Genomic DNA, 24,093 nt, shown 5'->3' on the forward strand with positions numbered 1-24,093 from the left:
AACTAGAGTTTCCCTACTTTATTTCTCCTTGCAATATTATATAGCGCGAACTCGACAACATGGCATGAGCACAACTTACATTACAGAAGAACACATTCATTTGTAGTAGGTGTGAGAAGTTGGCCTGATATATGATGCTCACTAGTTCTAGTGATCACCTTGTATCAGTCCAAACAACCCTTATGGTGATTGGTTGTAAGTCAACCTTATAGACCAGCTATCCTAATGGTAGCATGGACAAAGCAGTCTTAGGCTAAACTCTTTATGGCATGTGAAGCCAGCTGTTTTACCACAATATAACCCCTTGAATATCAGATGAAAGGACACCACACAGTTTTTTATGAAAATAAACAGTATATTTATTAATAACAAACACCTCTGAACTCTTTATGAGGTCAGAGGGCTAAGCACATGACAATCTCTTAGGAAAAATACGATAAGTTGCACAAAATTACAATGGTGCCCTAGGGGCACGACAAACCATATACTAAGTAAGTGGAATGTGAAAGTCGATAGTAAGAATGGAGCTGTCCAGAGGCTGTAGGATTGATGGGACCACGCTACACTAACTCTAGGTAAGTAATAGGAGGCCCACGGAACGCGTGTGCAGAGTGTGAACTCACACGCGAGATGCGTAACAACGTCTATGGACAGTACAGTTCAAGTTAAAGGTGAGTACGAACAATCCTGACTAGGTAGAACTAAAACGACTGTGGAACTGGACACTAGGACAGTTAAGCTACCCTTGAGCACCGAAATGCTCTCGTTACCTCACCCACGGGCCGTGGGTGCATAGGTGCCAAAGTGTGTCGGGTTCTCGTGTTGAAGTCAATGGAGCCTGAAAGAAAAGATGCTGCAGGCGACCAGGAGGAAGATGTCCGGTGCAATCCAAGGGTGGATTGGTGAAGAAGAGGACCTGAAAGCAGAGGGGACAATGTTCAAAGTCACAAGCCAGTGACTGGAGTGGAACCAGGAAGGAACCAGATGTTGTCGTCGCGATCAGGTGAAGAGTGGACGCTTGACTCTGCAGCCACGTGGACCAGGAGGTGTCTTCGACGACCAGGATGGAGGCACGAGCTGTCCCACGCAGGCCCTCGCTGTCGGCGGTGTTGGATCCGGAATCGGCGTCAACAGGCCTTGGCAAAGGCAACCCACGCGGTGAGTGAAGATAGCGTCTGGTGCGGACTAGGAGAGTCCGGGGTGCCCCTCTTTGGGAAGGGAGCAAGGGCCAGTCTGGAGCAACCAGACCAGCAGCAAAGATTCAAAGGTTCGTCGTCTAGGAGGCCACTATCCAGCCGGCAAGTGTCCAGACAACGCGTCGAGCAGCAAACAAGCAGGAGGGACCCATGCAGATCTCGTGGATGCTGGAGGGCTGATCTTCGGTGCAGGGGCTGCTCGGGGCTGGGGCTTCTCAGTCCCCAAAGCACTTGGTCGAGTTTACCTCGGGAGTCGTGCTGGAAGCGAAGTGCAGTTTCTTCCAAGATGGTCGGTCCCACGTGTCTCGTCGCACCCACGGGTCTCAGCTTTGCTGCAGATGTGAGTTGAGGTTGGAGAGGTCTGGGAATCCGGGTCTCGTCGGGCTCTGAAGTCTGGATCCTCGAGGGAAGACGACAAAGGGAAGCCGCTGGACGCTTGATGGTGCCTGCTTGTGCAGGGTGGACACTCCTTGCCCACAAGGGAGATTTCTTCAGTCTTCTGTGGAGCAGAACGTCGAAGTCCAGAGTTTCTTCTTGTAGAGTAGTTCAGGATTAATCTAACTTGGAATGGGAGCAGCTCCTACCTTTATCCTGCTAAAGGGGGCTGCACTACTGACTAGGTCCCTCCCCTGGGTGGGACCAGGAAGGGGGGTGGCTACACCCCCTATCCTTTGTCCGGTTTCTCGCCAGAGCTGGGGCAGGGATGCCCCAGCAACTGGTTTGAACCGGTGTATGCACAGGACACCTTGTGTGCCCCGGGCATGTCTCATTCCTTTCAGGCCTATCCTACCCAATACACAAAATCCTGTCTGGGGTGGTGCTAGCACCTCCCAAGGCAGGAAACCCTTTGTCCAAGCCTCCCTCGCTGGAAGGACTCCCAGCAGCAGGAGGTCAGACTTCTGTCTGTGGTGGCAGCATCCATTTTGTGATGCCAAGGCTCGAGTTAACTTTAACCGGGGTTCTCAGTTACATACATGTCGTGTCCCTCTAGAAGGGTGGAATGCTACCCCTGTCGCCAGAATTGGCGAGGGGGTAGTATTCCAATTCGTATGACACCTTACTCGACATGTTTTGATAATGTTATACCAGAGTTAGCATTTAACCGCGAGGATTATAATGCACTTAAGAGTATATGGTATAGCGTTATCATGGAACAGCTATTAGGACTTGGTTCCGCAAGCTGCAAACGGGCTCAGCTCATGCCAGAGCACCATCTCACATAATTCCAAGCACTCTGCCTTCAGGATTGGTAAGGCCTTCCATAGGAGTGACTGATAGGAATATATGTGTCCATTTTAGGTTTAGATATAGGGAACTATATCTAAATCAAAGGGTGATTACACCACCTTGCCCCAGCTGTCGTGCAGCCAGTTGTGTCTGTTTAGATGGCCAGCCAGGGGTGGCATAATACATGCTTCAGCCCCTGGTAGGCCCTGGGTACACCTATGCCCTGGACACCTAAGGTATTCTGTACAGGGACTGATAAGGTGGCCCAGTACCAATTGGTAAATGCACCTAAAGTACATGGTTGTCAATTTAGAGAGAGAACAGCTAGGCGTGGGTCTGATTAGCAGGCCCATAGCCAGGGAAAGTCGTAAACCAGTGAAGCAAAAAGTAAAAATCTGGGGTGACCATAGGATTGCAGACCCCACTCTCCTACATAACCCCCCCCCCCCAAACTTAGGGACATTAAACTAACCTTGACCAGGTGATTCTTCTTGTTCTAAGTGGAAATACCTGGAGAGACCATCTGCATTGCCATGGTCAGTCCCTGGTGTGTGCTCCACTGTAAAGTCCATCCCCTGAAGGGAAATGGACCACCTAAGAAGTTTGGGGTTTTCACCCTTCATCTGATTTAGCCATAGGAGGGGCTTATGGTCGGTCTGAATCTTGAAGTGAGTTCCAAACAAGTAGGGCCTCAACTTCTTCAGGGCCCAAACCACAGCAAAGGCCTCCCTCTCTATAGCTGACCAACGTTTCTCTCTAGGGGTCAGCCTTCTGCTTATAAAAGCAATGGGCTGGTCATGACCATCAATATTCAGTTGAGAAAGAACAGCTCCCACACCCAACTCAGATGCATCTGTTTGGACAATGAAGGTTTTGGAGTAGTCAGGACTCTTGAGAATAGGTGCAGTACACATGGCCTGCTTTAGGTCATCAAATGCCTTTTGACAGCTAACTGTCCACTGAACTTTCTTTGGCATTTTCTTGCTTGTCAGGTCATTAAGTGGTGTCACAATGGATCCATAATTTTTGACAAACTTCCTATAGTAACCAGACAGGCCCAAGAAAGCTCTGACCTGTGTCTGGGTGGTTGGAGGAGCCCAGTCCTTTATGGCCTGTATCTTGCTCTCCAATGGTTGAACCTGGCCTCCACCTACAAGGTGGCCCAGGTACAAAACCTGACTCTGCCCTATCTGGCACTTAGTAGCCTTGATAGTGAGGCCTGCCTTTTGCAGGGCCTCCACAACTTTCCTCAGGTGGATCAGGTGATCCTCCCAGGTGGAGCTAAAGACAGCAATATCATCTAGATATGCTGCACAAAAGTCATCCAACCCAGTGAGAACTTGGTTCACCAACCTTTGAAAAGTGGCAGGTGCATTTTTCAAACCAAAGGGCATCACCACAAATTGGTAATGACCTCCTGGGGTAGAAAATGCTGTCTTGGCCTTGGCATCCTCAGCTAACCTGATCTGCCAATAACCAGCTGTTAGGTCAAATGTACTTAAGAAAGTTGCAGAAGCCAACTTGTCTATCAGTTCATCTGCCCTAGGTATTGGATGGGCATCTGTCTTAGTGACAGCATTGAGACCCCTGTAGTTTACACAAAACCTCATCTCTCTCTTACCATCCTGGGTGTGAGGCTTTGGTACTAGAACTTGCCTCGGAGTGTTTCCTCGCCCTCTTACCTGCACTTAAACGGTAGAACCACCGCTGTTTGGCGGGTCCTGGGTCCCGGGGTGGCTGGGTGGCCGCCATCTTGCCTTGGGCTTTCATTTCTTGCCACGGGCGCCATCTTGGAGCGTCTCGCGCTCGTTGTGCCCACCGGCGCGCCTACTTAAAGTCGTCCTCTCCCGCGCAGCGGGATCGCGCAGTGGGACGCCGTCGCTTAGCCGGAGTCGTGCCTGAGTCCTGCCCGTCTGCGCCCGTCCGCGCTAAGGACGCGTTGGGCGCGGCGGGGCATAGGTATTTGGGTTGTAGTACTGACCGCTTAGACCTACAGGATGATCCACTATTCTGCTACTACTTTGCAGCTCATAGGGTGGTCTCTCCCCAGATGCTCTTATGCACCTCTGCATCCGCTTTGTGGCCCTCATCAATGCCCTTGTGGCCAGTGGGCAGTGGACTCCCCGGCTAAGACTCGTAAGGAGGCTATACCATCTGCCCCGCGTACTCATCGTCGGTCCTCTACCTTACGCATCCTGAGCCTTAACGCTAGGTCCCTAGTCCAACACCACCTAGCTGTTAGAGACCTGATGCGCGAAGAGGCCCCCGATATCGTGGCTATTACGGAGACGTGGTTGAAGGACGACGACATGGCCATTATTAATCTGGCGTTTCCCTCCGACTATTCGGTCTTTACTTTAAATCGATCGACTAGAGGGGGAGGCATCGCTCTTGCAGTTAGGGCCTGTTTTCCATGTCGCTGGTCCGCCTCTAACATCAAGGCTGCGAGAGTGCTGCTTTCAAAATTGCGGTTAACCCTCAGTTCTCCCTGTCAGGAATGGTAGTTTACCGTCCGCCGGGAAGTGAGGTGTCATTCAAGGCTGCCTTTCCGGATGCTGTTAGTTCATTGGCGATGGGATGTGCGAATTTCTCTATTCTGGGAGATTTAAATTTGCATTTCGAGAATCAGAGTATTTCCACGGTGCGTTGTATACTAGCCGATTTGGAGGCTCTCCAACTTCATCAATTAGTACAGCATCCTACGCATACTGGTGGCCATACGCTAGATCCGTTCTTTACGAACTTGACCAAGGCCACAGTTACGGCTGTTACTCCACTCGGCTGGACGGACCATTCTTTGGTGGTCATTGAGGTCCTCGTGCCGGGAATTTCGTCACCTGCGTCGGCAAGGATGGTCTCTGCACGACACTGGAGTAAATTGAGACTCGAGGACTTTCATAGAGTCCTCGCTGCAGTGCCACTGGGACCGCTGGAGGATGCAGATGTTGGCTATGACCGGTTCTGCTCTTGGGTCACCACGGCTCTGGACTCCCTGATTCCTATTTCTACTAGGAAAATTAGTTTGCGGGAGTCCAGCCCCTGGTACGATAGTGCACTACGTGCACTCAAGGGCAGCTGTAGACGAGCAGAGAGGGAATGGCGGAAGGTATATGACAGTGGTAGGAAGATTATCTACCTTGCGGCCGTAAAAACTTACCATCGTGCTATATGTAAGGCCCGGGCAGCGTTTTACGCTGCGGAATTAGGCAACAGCCCTAATCCAGCTAAAACCATCTTTAAGGTGGTAAAAGATCTGGCTGTGAAGCGGGCCTCGGCAATTACTCCAAGTTCTACGGCACACTGCGAGGCTCTTGCCCTGTTCTTTCTGGAAAAGGTTCAGAACATCTACCTAACATTCCCTGAGGTCAGGCCACCGGTAGATACCCCAGGTTATATGGCTGGTGATTCCATGCTGTCTGTGGTGCCTCCGTTAACAACTAAGGGCTTTGACACTCTGGCCCAGCAGGTGAAATCCGGGTCGCCCGCTGATCCCCTTAAGCCTGCCCTTTTCAGAGACCAGCTTTTCATGGGTCGCACCTCGATCCTTTCTCTGTTGAACATCTCACTAGTCTCAGGCATGGTCCCCGCCAGCTGGAAGCGGGCTGTGGTTTCGCCTATCTTAAAGAAACCCTCTTTGGACCCGGAAAAGCCGGAAAGTTATCGGCCCATTTCCCTGCTCCCTTGGCCGACCAAAGTGTTGGAGGCCCATGTGAATTAGACTCTCTCCGACCACCTCTACCGTCTGAACATCTTAGATCCCACCCAGAACGGTTTCCGTGCTGGACATAGCACGGAGACCGCCCTTCTCACCATGGCTGAACATCTTCGCACAGTGATGGATGGAGGACAGACGGCGGCGCTGGTATTACTCGATCTGAGCGCCGCCTTTGATACTGTCTCCCATCCAATCCTGTTGCAGCGCCTGGTGGAGATAGGAGTGTGTGGGTCTGCCCTCCAGTGGTTTCGGTCTTTCCTCGAGGATCGTTTCTTCAGCGTTGCAGTGCCACCGTTCCAGTCCAAATTCCATCCACTGAAGCAGGGAGTACCGCAGGGATCCTCGCTGAGCCCCACGTTGTTCAACCTATACGTGAGACCGCTGGCTGAGGTTGTCAGGCAATGGGGTATGACCATGGTGTCATATGCCGATGACACTCAGCTAGCGGTTACGATCAGCGGGGATGTAGACCTGGATGCTCCCAAGTTTCAGAGTGGTCTTAGGGCGGTGGCAAGCTGGATGGAGACCAACTGCCTCCAGCTCAACGCGAAGAAAACCGAGGTTATGATCGTCGGCAGACGGGCGGACCTTTGGGGAGATAGGTGGTGGCCTCCGGAGCTTGGGCCGGCTCCCCTCCCGGTGACGGAACTAAAGAACCTGGGAGTGTGGATGGACCCCTCTCTCAGTTTTGAGGGGCACACAAAGAAAACGGCGGCGTGCTCTTTTGGAATCCTCCGGTCCTTGCGCCCAATACTCAAGTTTTTTGATTCACGCACCCGACAGTTAGTTATACAGGCGACTGTTATATCACGCTTGGACTATGCCAGCTCGCTTCTGGCGGGTGCTAACCAGGCCGAACTTACCCGCCTTCAGCGGGTGCAGAATGCCGCTGCAAGGGCTATCGTGGGTCTCCCCCGTTCCTGCTCTGTCTCTAGTACCTTGAAAGCCCTACACTGGCTGCCAGTTAGAGCCAGAATCCAATTTAAGGTACTCTGTTTAGCTTTTAAAATCTTAAAAGGTACGGCTCCTCAAACTTTACTGGACCTCCTGACCTGGTACGTCCCCACTCGGCACCTGAGATCTATGGGTCAAGCTCTCACCATTATCCCTAGATACAAGTTGTGCCGTGTTGGAGGCCGGTCTTTCCGGGTTAAAGCGGCCGAACTGTGGAATTCCCTTCCGGTGGGGATTCGGCTGTCGGAGGATCTTTTGTCCTTTCGTAGGGCGATTAAAACTTTCCTTTTTTAAATAAAACCTGTCTGGGTTTTCTTTAGCTGTTGTGTCTCTGTGGTTGTTGCGTGGTACCTTGCCGTGCGCCGGGACGCCCCTTAGCTGGGGCAGCTGTGCGCAGTATAAATCCACGTAACATAACATAATATAACATAACTACAGGACTAGCCCAAGGGCTCTCTGAGGGTTCAATGACTCCCAATTCCAACATCTTTTGTACTTCTTTCTTTATGCAGTCCCTGACGTGGTCAGGTTGCCTGTAGATTTTACTCTTTATAGGCAGACTGTCTCCAGTGTCCACCTCATGGGTGCACCAGTTTGTCTGACTGGGGGTCAGAGAAAACATTTGTCTGAAGGATTGAAGAACCTGTCTACAATCCCCTTGTTGATGCTCAGAGAGGCTGTCAGAAAAGACTACACCATCTACTGACCCATCATCAGGGTTCTGAGTGAGCAGGTCTGGGAGAGGGTCACTCTCTTCCTCCTGCCCCTCATCTGTGGCCATGAGCAAGCCCATGTCCTCCCTGTCAACAAATGCTTTGAGCCTATTCACATGAAGTACTCTGTGAGGGCTCCTGGGAGTTCCCATGTCCACCAAGTAGGTGACTTCTCCCTTTTGCTCAATGATGGTATGGGGTCCAGACCATTTGTCCTGGAGAGCTGCTGGGGCCACTGGCTCCAACACCCACACCTTCTGTCCTGCATGATAAACAGTTAGGACAGCCTTTTGGTCATGCCAAGCTTTTTGAAGTTCTTGGCTGGCCTCAAGGTTTTTGGATGCCTTCTCCATGTACTCTGCCATCCTGGAGCGGAGACCAAGTACATAGTCCACTATGTCAAGTTTAGGCTTTTTGAGAGGTAACTCCCATCCTTCCTTCACAAGACATAGGGGTCCTCTTACAGGATGTCCAAACAAAAGCTCAAAAGGGCTGTAACCAACCCCCTTCTGTGGGACCTCTCTGTAAGCAAACAGAAGGCAGGGTAAAAGGATGTCCCATCTTCGCCTAAGCTTTTCAGGTAACCCTTTTATCATCCCTTTGAGGGTCTTGTTAAATCTCTCAACAAGCCCATTGCACTGTGGGTGATAGGGTGTGGTAAATTTGTAATTTACACCACACTCCTTCCACATTGCAGTCAAGTATCCTGACATGAAGTTTGCACCTCTGTCAGAGACAACCTCCTTAGGAAACCCCACTCTGGAGAAAACTCCAAGCAGGGCCCTAGCCACAACAGGAGCTGTAGTGGTCCTAAGGGGAATAGCTTCTGGATACCTGGTGGCATGATCCACTACCGCCAGTAAAAATCTGTGCCGAGATGCTGTTGGGGGGTCCATTGGTCCAACAATGTCAATCCCCACTCTTTCAAAGGGAACCCCCACCACAGGTAGTGGTATAAGGGGGGTCTTTGTTGTGCCACCTGATTTGCCACTGGCTTGGCAGGTGACACATGAGCGACAAAACTCTTTAGTGTCCTCAGACATATGAGGCCATTGAAAGTGTGGGGCAAGCCTGTCCCAAGTCTTGTTCTGGCCTAAGTGACCTGCAAGGGGAATCTCATGGGCTAAGGTGAGAAGGAAACCTCTAAGAGACAAGGGGATGACCAGCCTCCTGGTAGCACCAGGTTTGGGGTCTCTTGCCTCAGAGTATAGGAGTCCATCATCCCAATATACCTTATGGGCACCTGTAGCATTCCCTGCAGCCTCAGCAGCAGCCTGCTGTCTGAGGGGTTCAAGGGAGGAACAGTCTAACTGGGCCTGCCTCAAGTCTGCCCTGGAAGGTCCCCCTGTCCCAAGAAACTCAACCTGTTCAGGTTCAAGCTCTTCTAGGACAGTTCCTTCTGGGGTCTTGGGGTCAGCCTCCTGAGAGGGCTGATCCTCAACCTGAGGCAGGGGGGAAGTCTCAGCCTTACCCCTACTGCTCTTTCTCATGGGTAGTGTCTGGTCCATTCTTCCAGGATCCAGCACTTGTTCAGCTGGGCATTTCTTGGCCTGTGACCTGGTCACAGCAAGGACATGTGAGGAGAGACCTAGCATTTCTACATGAGTCCTGTACTCCACATCTGACCACAGTGAGGATTCCAAATCATTACCCAAAAGACAATCTACTGGGAGGTCTGAACTAACTACAACCCTTTTGAGGCCAGTTAACCCCCCCCCAGGAGAAATTAACAACTGCCATACTATGATTGGTAGTGACATTGCTAGCATTGGCCACTGGGTAGTCTGAACCTAGCATGATCTGGTCAGGGTCCACAAATGTTGGTGTCAAAATAGTGACACTGGCACATGTGTCCCTGTAGGCCTGAGCCATCTTTCCATTGATTAAAGGCGTTTGTCTGTATTTGCCTAGAGTACTGGGACTTACAGTAGGGGTCATATCCATGTCCCCAGTACAAACAAGAACTGCCTGAGTAGGAATTCTAACTAAGTCAGAACCCACCTCAGTTCCCAGGGTTAACCCAACTATAGCCTTGGGGGTTACACTACCACTACTAACTGTACTAGGGGGTGCAGGTGTCTTAGGGACAGTAGTGGTAGGAGTCTGGCCTTTCTTGGTGCACTCACTAAACCAGTGAGTCTTACTTTTACAGTATTGGCACCATGGTTTCTTAGGACCATCATTCTTCTTCTTTTGGGAAGTTTGGGACCCACCCTCCTTAGGTTCTTGGGGCCCTGTTGAAGACTTCTGGTAATTTTGCTTATTCTCATTACCCTTCTGGTCTGCTTTCTTCTGGCCACCACCCTGGTTCTGGTTCTGCTGCTTGACCTTTGTCCTGACCCATCTGTCTGCCTTCTTTCCCAATTCTCGGGGAGAGGTCAGATCTGAGTCAATCAAGTGCTGATGCAACAACTGGTTCTGACAATTATTTAAGATTTGCTCTCTCATAATTAGATTATACAATCCTGTGTAATCAGTAACTTTACTTCCCAGTAACTAGCCCTCCAAAGCCTTAGTGGCACAATCTACAAAGTCAGTCCAATCTTGAGCCTGAGTTTTCTGGGTGTCTCTGAACATTAACCTGTACTGTTCAGTGGTTAAACCAAACCCATCAATCAGTGCATTTTTCAAGACTTGGTAATCATTAGCATCCTCATCTCTAACAGTGAGGAGCTTATCGCTACCTTTACCTTCAAAGGAGAGCCACAATATAGCTGCCCACTGACTCTGGGGTACCTGCTGTACTTTGCAGGCTCTCTCCAAAGCAGTTATCCACTTGTGGATATCATCTCCTGTCTTATAGGTGGGCACTATCTTGCTCAGGTTTCTAGTATCAAAACCCCTTTCTCTATCCCTAGGGATATTGCTGCCACCAGTGGGGACTATCCCACTCAACTGTTGCTCTCTAGCAAAGGCAAGCTTCTCTTTGGCAAGGGCAAGTTCTTCACTCTGGATCTTCAGATTAGCCTGTCTCATCTTTGCTTCATGCTTTCTCCTCTGAGGGGAAGTCATTCTCCTCTGAGCAGATGCATGAGAGTGCACAGATCTATTGGAGCCTCTAGAATGAGATCTATCTCTCCTAGCTCCAAAGTTTGGCCTGCTCAGGGTCAGTACTGGGGGTCCCCCAGATCCTTCCCCATGTAGGTCTAAGTTGGCCCTGGTGAGCCTGCTGACTACTACAGGACCTTTGTCTGCCTCATCCCCAGATGATTCCTCCTCCTCCTCCTCTTCCTCAGCTACATTCTCTGTCTCAGAGAGGTCTGGATCACCAAGAGTACCTTCTAAGGGGGGCATGCTCCTATCTGGATTAGAGGGGTCTGTGTTAGCAGCCCTTCTGGCATCATATGTCTCTAAGAGACCTAACAGAAAAGGAGTGGTAGGGTTAGAACCCTGTTTCAATTTCCTGGAGGTACACAATTGTCTCATCTCCTGGAAACTGAGAGCTGCATATCTGGAAAGGACCTGTGGAGGGTCACTAACCACTAGGGGAGTCTCTAAAAACTCTCCATGGGTAGACATGCTTCTAGTGAGGTGTAAGTGATGCACCTACCTACACTATGGGGTTTCCTACTGATCCCTTGCTAAGAGTTGTAGTCAGGGTGTGCTATGCCCTTTCTACTACAACAGCTGGTTCAGTAGAACTCAGAGTATTTCTAAGCTTGTTATATGTACCTATAGTACCTTATGTGATCTTTCAAATGATATTTCAAGATTATACGTGGTAAAAACAACAGCAAGCTCAAATCCCAACCGCTGCACACCAATGTGAGAAGTTGGCCTGATATATGATGCTCACTAGTTCTAGTGATCACCTTGTATCAGTCCAAACAACCCTTATGGTGATTGGTTGTAACTCAACCTTATAGACCAGCTATCCTAATGGTAGCATGGACAAAGCAGTCTTAGGCTAAACTCTTTATGGCATGTGAAGCCAGCTGTTTTACCACAATATAACCCATTGAATATCAGATGGAAGGACACCACACAGGTTGTTATGAAAATAAACAGTATATTTATTAATAACAAACACCTCTGAACTCTTTATGAGGTCAGAGGGCTAAGCACATGGCAATCTCTTAGGAAAAATACGATAAGTTGCACAAAATTACAATGGTGCCCTAGGGGCACGACAAACCATATACTAAGTAAGTGGAATGTGAAAGTCGATAGTAAGAATGGAGCTGTCCAGAGGCTGTAGGATCGATGGGACCACGCTACACTAACTCTAGGTAAGTAATAGGAGGCCCACGGAACGCGTGTGCAGAGTGTGAACTCACACGCGAGATGCGTAACAACGTCTATGGACAGTACAGTTCAAGTTAAAGGTGAGTACGAACAATCCTGACTAGGTAGGACTAAAACGACTGTGGAACTGGACACTAGGACAGTTAAGCTACCCTTGAGCACCGAAATGCTCTCGTTACCTCACCCACGGGCCGTGGGTGCATAGGTGCCAAAGTGTGTCGGGTTCTCGTGTTGAAGTCAATGGAGCCTGAAAGAAAAGATGCTGCAGGCGACCAGGAGGAAGATGTCCGGTGCAATCCAAGGGTGGATTGGTGAAGAAGAGGACCTGAAAGCAGAGGGGACAATGTTCAAAGTCACTAGCCAGTGACTGGAGTGGAACCAGGAAGGAACCAGATGTCGTCGTCGCGATCAGGTGAAGAGTGGACGCTTGACTCTGCAGCCACGTGGACCAGGAGGTGTCTTCGACGACCAGGATGGAGGCACGAGCTGTCCCACGCAGGCCCTCCCTGTCGGCGGTGTTGGATCCGGAATCGGCTTCAACAGGCCTTGGCAAAGGCAACCCACGCGGTGAGTGAAGAAAGCGTCTGGTGCGGACTAGGAGAGTCCGGGGTGCCCCTCTTTGGGAAGGGAGCAAGGGCCAGTCTGGAGCAACCAGACCAGCAGCAAAGATTCAAAGGTTCGTCGTCTAGGAGGCCACTATCCAGCCGGCAAGTGACCAGACAACGCGTCGAGCAGCAAACAAGCAGGAGGGCCCCACGCAGATCTCGTGGATGCTGGAGGGCTGATCTTCGGTGCAGGGGCTGCTCGGGGCTGGGGCTTCTCAGTCCCCAAAGCACTTGGTCGAGTTTACCTCGGGAGTCGTGCTGGAAGCGAAGTGCAGTTTCTTCCAAGATGGCCGGTCCCACGTGTCTCGTCGCACCCACGGGTCTCAGCTTTGCTGCAGATGTGAGTTGAGGTCGGAGAGGTCTGGGAATCCGGGTCTCGTCGGGCTCTGAAGTCTGGATCCTCGAGGGAAGACTACAAAGGGAATCCGCTGGACGCTTGATGGTACCTGCTTGTGCAGGGTGGACACTCCTTGCCCACAAGGGAGATTTCTTCAGTCTTCTGTGGAGCAGAACGTCGAAATCCAGAGTTTCTTCTTGTAGAGTAGTTCAGGATTATTCTAACTTGGAATGGGACCAGCTCCTACCTTTATCCTGCTAAAGGGGGCTGCACTACTGACTAGGTCCCTCCCCTGGGTGGGACCAGGAAGGGGGGTGGCTACACCCCCTATCCTTTGTCCGGTTTCCCGCCAGAGCTGGGGCAGGGATGCCCCAGCAACTGGTTTGAACCGGTGTATGCACAGGACACCTTGTGTGCCCCGGGCATGTCTCATTCCTTTCAGGCCTATCCTACCCAATACACAAAATCCTGTCTGGGGTGGTGCTAGCACCTCCCAAGGCAGGAAACCCTTTGTCCAAGCCTCCCTCGCTGGAAGGACTCCCAGCAGCAGGAGGTCAGACTTGTGTCTGTGGTGGCAGCATCCATTTTGTGATGCCAAGGCTCGAGTTAACTTTAACCGGGGTTCTCAGTTACATACATGTCGTGTCCCTCTAGAAGGGTGGAATGCTACCCCCGTCGCCAGAATTGGCGAGGGGGTAGTATTCCAAATCGTATGACACCTTACTCGACATGTTTTGATAATGTTATACCAGAGTTAGCATTTAACCGCGAGGATTATAATGCACTTAAGAGTATATGGTATAGCGTTATCATGGAACAGCTATTAGGACTTGGTTCCGCAAGCTGCAAACGGGCTCAGCTCATGCCAGAGCACCATCTCACATAATTCCAAGCACTCTGCCTTCAGGATTGGTAAGGCCTTCCATAGGAGTGACTGATAGGAATATATGTGTCCATTTTAGGTTTAGATATAGGGAACTATATCTAAAGCAAAGGGTGATTACACCACCTTGCCCAACTGTCGTGCAGCCAGTTGTGTCTGTTTAGATGGCCAGCCAGGGGTGTCATAATACATGCTTCAGCCCCTGGTAGGCCCTGGGTAAACCTATGCCCTGGATACCTAAGGTATTCTGTACAGGGACTGATAAGGTGGCCCAGTACCAATTGGTAAATGCACCTAAGGTACATGGTTGTCAATTTAGAGAGAGAACAGCTAGGCTGTGGGTCTGATTAGCAGACCCACAGCCAGGGAAAGTCGAAAACCAGTAAAGCAAAAAGTAAAAATCTGGGGTGACCATAGGATTGCAGACCCCACTCTCCTACAGTAGGCACGGGGAGACAAAGCGATTTGCCTGGAATCACAGGATGTTGAGCTCATGCCGAGATTCGAACGTAGCTCCCCAGCTCTAACGTTTGCAATTCTAGAACTTGTGGCGGGAGGTGTGTCTAAAAGTGTATGTCGGTGCTGGCCATCAATGAGAGAGACCTGTGCATTTTTCAAATCGGTGGTGAAAAAATATGAGTATGTTGCTGGAGATGTGGGCTGCCGTGCCACCAATGTACTTACCGGGGGAGGGTAAACACCCATTATTCCGCAACTTTGTTACCGCCTACCATCACTCCGCATACTTTCATTACGAAAGTACCATGACTCCGCAATGCCATTATAACGCATGGCATTACATTTTATATGCTTTTACCACGCATACATTTACAACGAAATTCGTTGTAAATGCATGAATGGTAAAAGCATGTTTTTTTTTAATGTTTGGATAAGGTAAGTATGGGTATAGGGGTATATGTTTTGGGGTACTGAGGTATATGTTTTGGGGTGTTTGGGTATTTTAAGGGTTCAGATATAGTTTTGGGTTATGGGGTACAGGGATAGTTTTAGGGTTTAGGAATAGGTATGCGTTTTGGGGTACAGGGGTATTTTTAGGGTTCAGGGCTAGGTTTGGGTTTTGGGGTATAGGGGTATTTTTAGGGTTATGGGGTAGGTTTGGGATTTGGGGTACAGGGTTTTTTTAAGGGTTCAGGGCTAGGTTTGGGTTTTGGGGTACAGGGGTATTTTTAGGGTTCAGGGCTAGGTTTGGGTTTGGGGTACAGGGGTATTTTAGGGTTCAGGGGTAGGTTTGGGTTTTGGGGTACAGGGTTATTTTTATGGTTCGGGGCTAGGTTTGGGTTTTGGGGTACAGGGGTATTTTTAGGGTTCAGGGGTAGGTTTGGGTTTTGGGGTACAGGGTTATTTTAAGGGCTCAGGGCTACGTTTGGGTTTTGGGGTACAGGGGTATTTTAGGGTTCAGGGGTAGGTTTGGGTTTTAGGGTACAGGGGTATTTTTAGGGTTCAGGGCTAGGTTTGGGTTTTGGGGTACAGGGGTATTTTTAGGGTTCAGGAGTAGGTTTGTGTTTTGAGGTACAGGGGTATTTATAGGGTTTAGGGATAGGTTTGGGTTTTGGGTTACAGGGTATATTTATAGGGTTAAGATGGGTTAGTGTTTAAGGGTGATGGGGTATTTTAAGGAGTAAGCGTGGGTTATGATTATGGGGTGCAGGTGTATTTAAAGGGAGCAGGGTGGTCACCCGGAGCTGGAATGTACAGAACCTGGGAACAAAAAACAATGAAATATTGGGCACAACGCTCGCTTTTTTTTCCGTAATCCCGCGCCCCGCACACGCCCACACCCCCAGCACACGCCCACAGCACACGATTTGAGACATGGCATGAAGGGCGGAACCTACCACACCCCCCCAGCGTTTGTCAAGCCCCCAGCACACGCCCACAGCACAACGCAGACACGCCCACAAGGGACTACTTTGCTGGCACGGTTCTTTTACCTTTTAAATGTATATGGTGGGCGTCTGCATAGCCTATGTCCTTCTGCTGCAAATGCCCTTTCCAACGCTGTATTGGGTGTTGTGATTGGTGCTGTGGTTCCTGAGATTACCCACCTCAAAGGTTTGGGCTCTCTCTTTATTATATTAGTATAGATTACATAATTGTCTTCTGACCAAATTGGGTCCCATAGCCTGGACCATTCCCTTCTCTCTTACCTCAACACTTGGGGTCAGTTTAAAGGTGTGATATCTGGATTATATAACCTCCTGAGTTGTCACCTTAGTCTCAGCCACAATTGGCTAGCCTCAGGAAGACCTGGCAGGCTCATCTACAGGTGGAATATGATGAGGAAGACTAGACAGAACTTTTGGAGACCTTAGAATGAGGAGTCGTGAAGCACGGCTGAATCTCAGTCTTTTTAAGATCCTTCTTGGCTGGCACTGGATCTCGACACAACTCCAGGCTGCAGGGTCCCATAATACACCCCTTATGGACTTTGGTAGAGTCAATGCTCCAGGAATCTATGGATTTGTCCTCGCCACTTCCAGCCCCTCTAATTCTCCTCCATGACTTATCGGTCATTCCTGAATTGAACCCCCTTACTCGTCGATTGCTCGTCACTACCACACAACTGCCAAAATCTGTATTTTACAACATTGGCGCTCTCCACAATTGCTGTCACATGAGGAATCGCTTGCAGAGATTTACAAGACTGCATCATATGAAAGATCATTTCAGATTTTAATGGACAAAGCAGATACTTATCTTCTTATATGGTCCCCCTCTTAGCAAGATGCCCCCCTTCCCTCATAGTTCGCTTAGACTCTTGCTTCTTCCTTATTACCATAATTGTACTCACTACCCCTCCCTCACCCTCTTCTTTTTCTTATTTACTATGTAGTTTGCCTTTCTTCCCATTTTCCCTCTGTCCTTTCCTCTCTCTACTTCCTTACTTCATTCTGTAGCTTATTCTCTCACCCCTCTCTTCCTTTTTCAATTTCTCTTAAATATTATAAGTATTGTTTGCTATTGGTGCATGTATCATAATCAACGTTTATATCTCTATATGGGTATAGGTTGGACTTGCAAGTCACTGTATTTGCTGTTATTTTTCAATTCTTAATTTTATCAATAAAATAATTGATACACAAGAAAGGCCATTCAGGAATTGATAACATAGGAGCTATGTGTGGCTTCATCGGGGTATGAGCAATAGGCAATGCTCCAGTACAGTAAAGCGTGACAGATGCTGTCATCATTTCTCCCCATCCACGGTTTCATAAAGGTAACTTAACCTCTCTGAAACTCCATAAACATTTGCTGTGTGTTGGCGCAGAAATGTTCCCTGCATGGTGTCAGATGTGCACTCCTGTCCTGGGAGCCCCAGCTGCATGGATATATATAACCAGCTCTACCCATGGAATGGTAAAAGGCTTCTGCCCTTACCCAGGGGTAAATGACAGAAGCGTGGTGGTGGCGGCATGCTCGTTTTCAGTTGAATAGTGATCAGTAGTTTGAACAAGCCTTTTTACCAGTATCACAGGAGTGGTGCAACAGTCCAACTCATGAAAAAATTCTGCTGCTTTGTACTTAACACACCCTTGGCCTACCTGGTGATTGTGCATAGCGTTGAACAGCACATAATACATGCATTTGCATGCTGTCAATTACATGTGCCTGTTCATAGTACATAACATGGAGGTCCAGGGCCTGGAAAGGCAAATGGAGGTAAGGACTGCAACCGCCAGGCAAAATATGTGGAATGCTGATATTCCTGCGGGCTGCAATGGGAACACATACACCAGAGGAAGGGGATCAAAGTATTCTCTGTGCACATCAGAGGTTACATTGATTCCAGGAAGAGTTACTGGTCAGTGGGACCTAGGCTAATTGCCAGGAGATGGTGGGTCTGATACGGTTGGCACTGTAAGAACAGGGAATCATGAAAGCAGGGAAAGCTCAAAACTTTGAATCTTTATAAGGCATATTTCAGTGGTATGATTCACTGTTACTATCTTGGTCTGTATTGTGGGGTAATCAAAATTGGAGCCACTCCTGCTGTGGCAAACTTTTCCTTTGACAAAATACAGGACATAGGAGAGTCACTAAATCATATATGTGCCTGTATTTGGACTATAAGGGTGGGAGCATGATTCTCAAAAGTTATTCAACAGCACTTCTCTACAGCCAGGTTAAACTGGAAAGGTCACACCGAACGGGTGCAATGCTCATTATGGCGAACCTGACTGTCCGGGCAGTAATCCTTGGCAAATGTCTGCAGCGATGCCCACGTAGCTGTCTGACATATGACTGGGACTTTTCGATCTAGCACAGTAGTCACTGATTTGGCTCTGGTAGAATGAGCCCACAAGTCCTCGGGGGGGGGGGTTGCTTTTTGCCTATTGTGTAGCAGGTTTTTGTACAGAGGACAATCCACTTGGAAATGGTTCTCTTGTGTACTCCCTTTCATTTCTTCACACCTACAAATCCAATAAAGAGTTGATTGTCCACCCGGAATTCTTTGGTATGATCAATATAGAATGACAAGGCTCTTTTTGGATTCAGGAGGTGGCGTCTCTCCTCTTCCTTGGTAGGATGGAGGATGGGGACAAGAAAGGTAGGCAGTATGATGCTTTGCCTAGTGTGAAAAACGTGTGACCACCTTGGGTAAGAAGGACGCATGGGTCCTAAGAACCGATTTGTCTGGAAAAAAGGTACCATACCAGGGGTTCAGAGAAAACACCTACAGTTCGCTAACCCTCCTGGCGCACAAGTTACTACTTGTGTAATGATATATCTGTAAGAGACATTAGGTAGTGATAGATTCCTTACCTTAGAATATCCCCAGGCGTCAGACTGGATCCGGAAATTTTTTGTGTAGCAGTACCCTTGCGCGTCGGTAGGCGTCGTCTGCGGCTCCGCGTCCGTCGTCGGCGTCGAGGGCGCCCTGATGACGTCGTCGGAGTACTTAGACGCCGCCTCCGCGTGCTGACGTCAGTTCTTAGACACAGCTTTTCCGCGCCAGTAGCGCTGAGCCATGTTAAAAACCAACACTGGTGCCATTGAAACTAGGGCCCTGAAAGGGGATAACCCTAACCCTAGATATCGGTTCGCAGAACGGGGAGGATGGATGGGTCGGTAAGGAATCTATCACTAACTAATGTCTCTTACAGATATATCGTTACACAAGTAGTAACTTGTGCATCTGAAAGAGACACGTTAGTGATAGATTCCTTACCTTAGAATAGATACCCCAGCAATACCAACCCCGGTGGTGGGTCTGCGAACCAATAATCACACCAGAAAGTCCTGGAGGACAGAACGGCCAAAGAAGCCATCCCTCCGGACTTGGCTGTCCAGGCAGTAGTGTCTTGCAAACGTGTGCAGCGATGTCCACGTAGCTGCCTGACAGATGTCTTGTAAGGGCACTCCCCGGCCCAGGGCAGTTGTAGTCGCCGTGGCTCGGGTGGAATGAGCCCGCAATCCAACAGGGGGCTCCTTTCTAGCCAAGGAGTAGCATGCCTGGATACACAAGATGATCCACCGGGAGATGGTCCTCTTGTGTACCGCTTTCCCCTTCTTAGCGCCCACGTAACCAACAAAGAGTTGGTCATCCACCCGGAACTGGCGTGTGCGATCTAAGTAGAATGAGAGCGCACGTTTTGGGTCCAGACGGTGGAGCCGCTCTTCCTCTTTAGAGGGGTGCGGTGGCGGAAAGAAGGTTGGCAAGGTGATGGACTGCCCGATGTGGAAGGCTGTGACAACCTTGGGCAGGAAAGATGGCTTAGTATGCAACACAACCTTGTCCAGTCGGACAGAAAGGAAAGGAGGAGTACAAGAAAGGGCCTGGAGCTCACTCACTCTCCTGGCAGAGGTGATGGCAACCAGGAAAGCAGTCTTCAGAGTAAGAAGGCGGAGAGGACAGTTGTGAAGCGGCTCAAAGGGAGTGCACATCAGAAATGTAAGAACAAGGTTCAAGTCCCACTGAGGCATCACAAACGGAACGGGAGGGAACGTGTGTGTGATGCCCTTAAGAAATCTATTTACAATGGGGGACTTGAACAAAGAAGGTTGATCAGGCAGCCTCAGAAAGGCTGAAAGGGCAGAAAGGTAGCCCTTGATAGTGATTCAGCGCTTAGAGACCCCGGTGGTTATAACGCGCTATACAAATTAAATAAATAAATAAATAAATAAATAAATAGTGCCCAGAGCAGAGCCCTGCTGGGCAAGAGAAAGAAGGAAGAGGAGAACCTCAGAAAGAGGGGCAGAGAGAGGATCCACAGCCTTTGCTGTGCACCATGCCACAAATCTGTTCCACCTGCAGGCGTATACCGACTTTGTGGAGGGACGCCTGGCTGCCAGAATGATATTACAGACTTCAGGAGGCAAGTCAAATGGCCTCAACTGTCGCCGCTCAATCTCCAAGCATGGAGGTGGAGACTGGACAGGTTCGGGTGGAGGACCATCCCCTGCTGCTGCGACAGAAAGTCATCCCGAGGAGGCAGACGAACCGGGGGATCGACTGACATACTGAGTAGCTCTGGATACCAGTACCTTCGTGCCCAGTCCGGAGCTACAAGGATGACTTGGGCCCGGTCGAGCTTGATCTTCTTCAGCACTCTGGGCAGAAGTGGTGTAGGCGGAAAGGCATACAATAGACCGCAACTCACCTCGCGATGAAAAGCGTCTCCGAGCGAGTGCCGCCTTGGAAATTCCAACGCGCAGAACTGATGACATTGCGCGTTCTCTTCGGTGGCGAATAGATCTAACCAAGGCTCTCCCCATTGCTGAAAGAGGCCTTGCGCCACGTCCGAATTCAGACGCCATTCGTGATCCATCATGCACAGACGGCTGAGCTCGTCCGCCCTGGCGTTCAGAGAACCTGCCTGTTGTTGAGCCACCAGGGTCACGCCCTGGCGTTTCAGCCATTGCCAGAGGCGCAGAGCCTCCTGGCAAAGGGTCCACGACCCCACCCCGCCCTGTTTGTTGCAGTACCACATGGCGGTGGTGTTGTCCGTGAACACCTGCACGACACTACCCCGGACAGAGGGGAGGAATGCCTTCAGTGCCAGACGAATCGCCCGTAACTCCAACAGGTTGATGTGGAGCCGGGCCTCCGCCGGAGACCAGAGGCCTCTGATCTCCGCCTCTCCCATGTGGCCTCCCCAGCCCTGGAGGGACTCGTCCGTCACAACTACGTGCTCCGGTTGGGGCAGGGAGAGGGATCTGCCGCTGACCCAATCGCGGTCTGTGAGCCACCACTGCAGCTGTCATGCAGTGCCGCTCTGATGAAGAGGAGCTTCTGAGAGGGGCACAGGTGTGACTTTGGCACATTGATGGAGAACCCCAGCTGGTGCAGGAGATCTGCCGTAGTCTGGAGGTGGCTGGCGACTGTCTGGGGCGAGCCAACAGCCAGTCATCGAGGTAGGCGAAAACTGAAACCACTGAACTCTGCTGATGTGCTACAACCACCACCATCTCCTTTGGTAGCACCTGAGGGTTGCTAGTAAGGGTAAAGGGAAGCACAGTGAACTGATGAAACTCCTGGCCCACTGTGAACCACAGGTAATACTGATGGGCATACAGGACAGTTATATGGAAGTAGACATCCTACAAGTCTAGCGCTACTATCCAGTATCCAGGGTCGAGTGCAGACAGAACCTTACCCAGAATGAGCATCATGAACTTTTACTTTTCCAGGAAGTAGTTGAGAGGGCATAGGTCTAGTGTAGTGTAGAGGCCTACATCATTTTTGGCACCAGAAAGTAGCGTGAAGAGCAACCACAATCTACCTCTGCTGCTAATACCCTTTCAATGGCTCTTTTGGCCAGAAGAGCCAGCATTTCATGTTGCAAGAGCAAACTGTGTTTCTCCATTCACTGATAGGGGATGGTGGGGGGTCAGTTGGAAAGGTAGGGCTTAAACCTGCTGAACAATCTGAAGCACCGGTTTGTCTAATGTTACCTCCTGCCATTGGGGCAGGTGATGCTGAATACTGCCACTAACTGGGTGCCCATGATGGTGTTGGGGCTATTAAAGGAGCTTGCTCCAGACCACACTAATAGCGCAGAAAGGAAGGCACTGAGGTCAGCGTACTGAGAAGGCGCCATTATAAGCACCATGCACGTCACTTCCAGCACGGACGATGCCAACGACTCCATGCGGAACTGAACGACACCACCTACCGACATGCAAAGGGGCCTGCTAAAAAATTGCCCTATCCAGTCTGATACCTAGGGAACATCCTAAGTTAAGGAATCTGCGGGTAGGAGTTCCTAACAGATTGAAGAGGCAATAACGCAGATGAAATGCAGAAAATCTCCTGACCCAAACTTGTTTCTCACAGAGCTGTTTAAATGCCTTTCACATAGTGGCAAAGCCTATAAACAGAATGGTAACTGGGGCAAAAGCAGAGTGATGTCTCCCACCATACTCCATACTCACACACAGGCTTTGTTAATACCCTTACATAAGCAGGGACAATCTCAATAGGAATATGAGTTATAGTACCATTTGAATATAGAAGATAAAATACTAATAATATTTCGAGCTTATTCACTATATGTAGTTTTATACACTTTAAAATATATCCAGATCCGCCAGGGTTGTGCCCTGTAGATCCACCCAACACATATACAAGCCTTCATGGAACCCATGGAGTCTATACGGCTGCGTATAAAGGGCTAAATGACTGAGAGACCCTGCAGTGATCCTGTCCCTAAATGCCAGGAAGGCATAAGACTCTGTCGAATGGTCCTTTCTTGGAGTAATACTTACAAGAATGGGCTTTAGCCTGGGGTTTACATCAAGGGTCTTGCTGTTTTATAAACAGCCCATGGCTAGAGTAAGAACAAATAGTGCCACGTTGGAACCCTTTCCAATTGGGTGGCGGTAGGAGGCATGAATGTAACGAATCACTCCTGTTTGACTTGGCCCACGAACCAATAGTCTGCTGGATTGGAAATAATGCCCTATTTGCGGCCCGAGATGAGATCCAAGATGGTTAGATGCGATCTCCTATATGCTGATGCCCTGCTTCTATATATATATATATTTTTAAACTTTATTTTCATGGTCAGTCAAACAGTGTGCAGCTTTACACATTTGATACACCCACAATAATGATGGCAAAATATACAGTAAGTTTATACATTATTATGCAATAACGTACCACATTGAATGACACTGAATTAACAGTTCTAATCTCTTACACACTTAACATAGGAATAGTACACTATATTCACCGAAGGAAGGGTTCTGGGATCAGAGGTCTGGCAGCTGATATATATATTCATGTGCATAGGCCGTTCTCGACCCGCCGAAGGGGTCAGGTTAGTCTCACCTCCACAATGTCGAAACATGCCTGAGCACTGTTTGGATTCAGTCCTCTGATTGTGTGGAGAGAAGGTATTGTACTAGAGGATCCCAGAATTCTCATGGCCTAGAGCATTGGGGTAGATCTTCTGCATAAGTGTCCAACTGAGTTTTACAGTATGATATATCCTTGACCCAGTCTGTGGGTTTCGGTGTCAGTATACTGCCCCATTTCAATGCTATTTTTCTCTTTGCCAGTAGTAGTGCTACCATCAATAGCTTATATCTACACGTCATTTTTATCTTGTAGATACCTAGGAGACAGACAAGGGGTGCATTTGGGATATTCTCACCTAGCATATGTGTGAGAGAGTCTGTGACGTCACGCCAGTAAGGCTGAAGTTTTATACATGCCCATGCCATGTGTAGGAATTCTGCATTGGAGACCTGACATCTGTGACATCGGTCATCAGCCCGCAGCCCAAATGCATGCAACTGCTTAGGTGTATAGTATACCTGATGTATGAATTTAAAATGTATAATTTTCAGGATTCAGTTAGACGTGAGCAGTTAAAGTTGTACACACCCAAAATCCCAGTCCTCTGTAGGAATTGTTATGCCCAGGGTAGCTTCCCATCTAGCTAGAGGTTTGTTCAGAACTGTTCATGCTGTGATGCAGTGTATAGCTTAGTGACTAGGCGTTGTCGCATGGCAGATGTCAGAAGCGTCTGCAGCGCATTGAGCATTGGTGGTTCGATTGGGAAGGGAGGGTACAAAGCTTTAATAGCCAGACGTAAACGCAAATATGCGAAAACCTTTAAGGGAGCCTGAAAAGCACTTAGTGCAGTGGCATCCTGTGGTATGTATTCCTTGTCAGGGAAGAGATCTCCCATGCTACTGAGTCCCATCTCTTGTAGTTCTTGTGTCATTTTCTGCTCTTGTGTCACCGTG

General features: G+C 49.4%; 1 protein-coding gene across 2 annotated transcripts in view; it reads right to left on the reverse strand.

Moving 5' to 3' along the window:
• The window catches only part of DAXX (death domain associated protein), a 1,076,799-nt gene that overhangs the window by 680,702 nt on the left and 372,004 nt on the right, over nucleotides 1-24,093 (reverse strand). The window lies entirely within an intron of this gene.

This window comes from Lissotriton helveticus, chromosome 5_1 (assembly GCF_964261635.1).
Source record: "Lissotriton helveticus chromosome 5_1, aLisHel1.1, whole genome shotgun sequence".
NCBI lineage: Eukaryota > Metazoa > Chordata > Amphibia > Caudata > Salamandridae > Lissotriton > Lissotriton helveticus.